The sequence below is a fragment of the Anneissia japonica genome, unplaced genomic scaffold, assembly GCF_011630105.1.
Source record: "Anneissia japonica isolate Jap-2015-1 unplaced genomic scaffold, ASM1163010v1 scaffold287833_len2544123_cov190, whole genome shotgun sequence".
Lineage (NCBI taxonomy): Eukaryota > Metazoa > Echinodermata > Crinoidea > Comatulida > Comatulidae > Anneissia > Anneissia japonica.
The window spans coordinates 1,253,254-1,259,890 of record NW_022757233.1 but is presented as its reverse complement, the minus strand read 5'-3'; positions in this window follow the sequence as shown (position 1 = coordinate 1,259,890).

The window sequence follows — 6,637 nt, the reverse complement described above, 5'->3', positions numbered from 1 at the left end:
CTTAACTTAGGCCTAATTATAGCTTACTAAGCTTTAACTATATATACTATAGTATGATCAACAAATCACAAATTTTTTTCGCATTTAGCACAATTTTCTTAACTTTTTATTGCTATTAATATTATTATCAATCATTATATCGTCATTATCATCATTGTTATTATTATTACTATTAATATTAGTAGTAGTATTATTAAACACACATGATCTTTTATCAGGGATTTTTGACAACCACAGAGATCTTATTCTTATTAATGTGTGTGTGATATACCATAGAAAAAAAAAACAGAAAAAAAGCTTAAAAACATTGTCTTTGAGTATGTACTTTACATAGGGCTATTTCAAAAACGTGATTTCACAACTACCTCAGCCCCACCATGGCTAAGGCTGAGGTGAGAAAATTTGAGGAAATAGTACCTCTCGAGATGGCCGGAAATGACACTTTTATATAGTAAAATTCATCATCATCACATTACCATTATTGTCAAAATGAAAGGCCACAAATTTCTCATGATCTTTTATCAGGGATCTACTTAATATCCAGGACAACTTAGGCCTAATTATAGCTTACTAAGCTTTAACTATATATACTATATTATGATCAATAATTCACAACTTTTTTTCGCACTTAGCACAATTTTCTTCAACTTTTATTGTTATTAATATTAATATCAATTATTACTATCGTCATCATCATCATTGTTATTATTATTATTATTATTATTATTATTATTATTATTATTATTATTATTACTATTATTAGTAGTATTATTAAACAAACATTTAAAGAAACTTGCAAAAGGATAAAAACGAAATTGAACCACAGTATCGCATTTCTATCTTAAAAGACCTGGCCTGAGATTTATGGATTTAAGATTTTTTATAATCACGCTTAGGCCTATGTGTTCTATGAGGCCTATGTATAACGTGTACTGATGCATATTTACATGTTTAGAAGTATTCATTTTAAGTGATCCCAGGAAAGAATTTGTATTGGCTCAAGAATAAGCTTTAAAATTTCAACACTGTGTACAAAATGTATCTTATACACATCTTTTGGTAGTCATATTATCATCCTGGATACGTCCCTGTTACTAACTAGTATGCAAACATTTAAAAATATTCTAAAGTTAGGGCCCTGGGCGGGACGCATTATTTGTTTCCCCATACACTTAAGGCAGAAATTAAAGAGGGCGCTATTTTAGGTCAGTTAGGTGAACTGATATGCATGAACATGCATACCAGACCTCCCCCTCGCGAAACAGAGTTCAGTGGTGTATCACCTAATCTACAGTGCTTATGAGTGAATGAGCACTATAGAGTTAGCCGAAATCTGTTAAATAGGCCTTTCATTCCTTTTCATTTCATTTATTTGTCTCAAACAATTAAAATGTACATAAACAGAAACGGCAAAGAACAATCACAAAAGTACAAAAAAAGAGACAGGACACTGCAAAAGTAAAATCAATCACTGTAGAGTGGAGGCCCTTCACGAGAAAAACACAAATACTTACAATATAAAATTCTTCAAAAAGATAAAAAATCGAAAGATAAATATTGAAATATAGAAAAATGTGTAAAAATTAATAAATGAGCAAATTTAATTTAAAAGGTATTTTGAGATATAAAAATAATCAGATAAGCATTAAAAATTATCTGAAAATATTCAATGTAAAAACGTCAAACAAATCATCAAAAATTTCATTGCACTTAAAATATATAAAACAAGATTAATTACAATTTTAAAATAATGAGGTTAAAAATATAAAAAGTGTTGTGAAAATTTAAAAAAAAATTTAAATTTAAAAATTAAATTAATTTTTTAAAATTAATTTTAATAATTAGGAGTTAGCGTAATGTTTATTCAGATTGTTAAGAAAATACTTGTAACTAGTATTAAGGAGAGAATTTCGGAGGTCAGCAGGTAATGTCTCCCATAATCTAGGAAATGAATTAAAAATTGAGTATTTAAAAGTAGGCCTATTTGTCCTGGCAAAGGAATGAGAAAATTTAAGATTGTCTGTATGCCGTGCATTAATAGAAATATATGAGAAGATGTCAAGGTGATATAAACAAAATAGGCACTTGCAAACAATGGAGATGGACATCATATCAAATCTATCTTTAATTGAAATTAAATTAAGTTTAGTTATAGCCTATCGTCATAAGATAAATAACAACTTTTAAAAGGGAAATAAGCCCTTGTAGCCCTTCTCTGTATACTCTCAATCTTATGTATGTGGCCAGATTGATACGGGTACCACGCTGGTACACCATGTTTAAGTACGGGGCGGACAAGAATAGTTGTGTAGAGTTTGAGAGTGACAGAAGGATTGTTAAACGGAATTAGACGTTTAATGAAACCAAAAAGACGCAAAGATTTAGTATAAATAGCATTGACATGATTCCTCCAGCCAAGGTTAGAAGAAATAGTAATCCCAAGATATTTGTGTTTATTTACAATAGAGAGTTCTGTGTTATCAAGATGGTAAGTTTTTATGGAATTTTTATTTACTGATGAGCGAGTGATTCTCATCATTTTACATTTAGACGGATTAGTTCGCATAACATTATTTTTGCTCCATTCATTAACGTTCTTTAGGTCATTTTGAAGCATTGTTTCATCATTATGAGATCTGATGGCACGGTATAAGACTGTATCAAATCTGCTTCTTTCTAATTTTTTCGCAGATTAAGTCTAATTTTGGGTTACTTTAGTAAAAAGATGTTTATCATACTTTGGATGATCACTAAAACTTTTGATATAACATCACTCTCGTAATGTGTTTGCTTGTGGCAAACCTTTTACGAATATTTAGAACTTTTAATTATCCAAAAAAATTAATATCATTAAGGCAGGCAACGTAAACATACTAAACCAGATAATGAAATAAGCTAACAATAAAAATTGATATCATGATTATGTTAATTAATCTTTGAACTTTAAATACATAAACTTTATTAGATCTTTATAAAAATTGCTTGTTAGAAACGGATGGCCATTTTAAAAGCAATTGACAGCATGTAATACAAAATACTGTACAGTGCAGTACATTATTTTTCTAATATGCACATGTAAATAACATAACATAACTTTATTTCAACACGAATTTATTTCCTCCATGTCCAGACTAGGGGCCGTACATATAATGAAGCTTGCCATCACAAAACAAGCGTACTGTCGCTAAATAGACCATTAAATATAGTAATTAGCATAAGAATGTGGCAGTATTGTATACTTTAGTATAAGTCGATTCCAGTAAATGAACTGTCATGGAGAATACAAATATATTACAAAGTAAATTCTTGTTTTTGTCACTGATGCTGGTTTTGCCATTGCAAGCCCCAAATACAGTCATGAACACGTTATAATATTTTTAATATCAGTCAAAAGTACAATCCGGGGAACAGTGAAAAATTTCACCGTTCCCTGGTACAATCTTTATTTAGTAAATGCCGAGTTAAAAACTCATCAATATTGAAATTGAGCAATACAAAATTAAAACATTGAAATCAATTTCTTAAATTTGTTGTTTGCCGCGTTTGGTTGACCATGGAGGTATTATAACGACTTTTCACTATATTCACTATAATACCTCCATGGGTTGACTATCCGAGAGTGCATTCCCAATAAATGCTCCTCTATGTGAGATACTTTTAAATTCTGTTTTAGGTATAGACATTTTTGGGTATTACGGCTAAATTTATATCCATGGAAGTATGTAATATAAGGTTTTATACAAAATACTGCAATATGATACTGTCATCTGACAATTTCTTCACAAAATTTAATCACATCTTTCTTTGAATAAATTTTATGACGATCCATTCATCAGACAGGCAGTGGTGAAATACATAACCTCCTTTGGCGGAGGAAGTACAGAATAACATGGCTATGAAATTGGATGTTTGGCCCCTGTTATCACGTGAATAGTTTAAAGAATCATCAATGATGACAAAAAACAAACGCTTGGTTTTAAAGATTCTTTTTTTGGATTTGTCTGGACTTAAGCAGCATAGATTCTTATATCTTGTAATTCTGATCCTATCATTATGATCATTTGTATACTAGTTTGTCAAACTCTTTGTCATTATTTGGTTTACAGTGTGCACTCAGAATGCTTAGGCAGCCGAAATTTTGTTTATTTCACTCTTTTGTTTGTTAATTTTTACTTAGTTAATCACTTCTCTATTATTACTAATTACGTGCCTATTATCTTTCGATTTATCTTGGTTAATTCCATACAGTTTCTATTTTAATGAGTTCTGTATTTCTCCTTCATACGTGTAAACGCTAACGAAGTACACAGGCGTGTCCGAAATATTCGTCTTTTATTCGTTGAAAAGCTACAGGGTAGCCTACGATGTTCCATCATGTCCTTATTAAACACTGTATATGTACCTTTGATGATTTATATTATATATATATATATATATATATATAGACAAAAAATGAGAGGTTCAACAGTAGCTTTGATTAGACATATTTATTACTATTTAGTTTCGTGCTACACATACATGATGCAGCACTCTTCAGATAAAATAGTCTAATGACTAAGATTAGGGGGGGGGGGGGGGGGGGGGGGCGGGGGGGGGGGGGGGGGGGGGGGTTGACAGAGCGCCAGGTCCCGCAGGCACGAGGGGCCCCGACATTGTAGTTTTAAAAACAATGTATAATATACTGTAAACTATAATACCATAGCTTCATTCAATGGTGCCCGACAGTTTTACACATTGAAAATACACTGGCCTGGCACTGTCTCTTATACACATCTAGATGTGTATAAGAGACAGTATATCAGTCACTGGTAAACTGTTAATCCGCGTTTGCTAGTTTGTAAACGTTTCTATAAATGATATATTAATTATATATCTTCCTCAGCGATAACACGTAGGCCTATGATTAAAAAAGCTTTACAAACTAGCAAACGCGGATTAACAATTTACCAGAATGACTGAGATAAATCGTAAATGATACGTATAATTAAAGGTGGATTATAATGGGTGGTAACAACAAAGAAGCTAAAGTTAAAAGAGCTAATCTGTTAACTGTAGGACTAAGATCTTAATTGCCTAAGAAAATAGAAATAACAAATAATTAATAAGTTAAAGTTACAAATGAGTTTCCGAAACGATACTCTGTTCTGACTAGACCGAACTGTGTGTTAATGTTCTTACCTTCAATTCAAAACATACCGTAGTGGCATACAAAATGAAATTCAAACAATCTTCCACAAGTTTTTTTTTTCTATTCTGCTACTCTAAATATCTGTTTTTCAGGAAAAAAAAATTTAATACACACTTGCCTATTACTTGAACAGACTATCTTTATTTTTATACTAAACTATTGGATTTGATTTGTGCTACTTTTATACTTTCAGTTCAATGGACCGTTCCGCTAGCCCTTCCCCTTGTATTGCCAAAATCCCGCAAAACGATAGAGAAAGCGATATGTAAAGACGCGTTTGTGGGACAAAATGTGTGAGTATTCCGGGCCGGCAATTATGATTGGTCAATGGTTTGACTGATATAATTCGGAAAGGTCCATTGTTAGGTGTAAGGCACATACCATTATGGATGCAGGATGCAAACATTATATTTTATGCTTTTGCTAATCAAAATAGAATAGAAGTTTTCACGCTTCCATGTCACTTAAATTAGGAATTCCCCATGGAGATGAGTGTGTACGTAATATAAGGTACTGTATTCGAATGTTTATCCTACCAAATAGTGTACAAGTATATATAAATTCATTCGTCCATTTAGCGACCCCCACACTCAACAGTGTTTTAGTTCACTTTTGATGCGTCAACATCTCATTTTTTAACGTATCTGTTACCGCATTGTATTAGTATCGTGTGAAAGCAATAATATACAGTGATGATGATAACGATGGTGAAGATACTGAAGATGGTGATGATGGCCAAACCGCCACTGCATATAGGATACGTTATATCCAAATTTAATTTGTCATGCCTCAGATCTTCTGAATTCATTAAAAGGACACGTGTGCTATTTGTTCCTGTTTAATATGCCAACGTAGTCTACAACAATGTTTTGAAAAGATAATTTCTAAAGCAATCGAAATCTATGCACGCAATTTCCTCTTCAATTTTATTGAACTTTTTAACTTTATTGTTAAAAACTGCATAATCTGAGGATTAGTTAAATAATCGTATACATCATTGCATTTTTTACATTTCCCTACTTTATCATGACTACAAAAACAAAAGCCATATATATACTAACTCAGTACAATACTGTATGCTTTTATTAAATTTATTTCAAAAAAGAGATAAAAAAATTTTTGTTTAAGCAAAATACATTATTGAAGTTGTCTAGCATTGATAATAGTGATAAACCAAGTCAAGCATTTATGTATTGAACTTCATTTTTAAACGTTTCTGTAATCATTTATTCATTCAGCCAAACCTACACTTATGATAGGCATGTCAATGAAATGATAAAAAAAAAAATAGATCAAAAAATTGTATTGCATTTATGTAGGCCTACTTATCAAAGCTCAACACAATGCTTGTCTTGCGTTTGATGATACTTTTAATAAAGTTATTTACGTTCAATGTGCTGAGTGGCGTCACGTTCGGGGGCTGACGGGGGGGGGGGGGGGGGGGCGCAG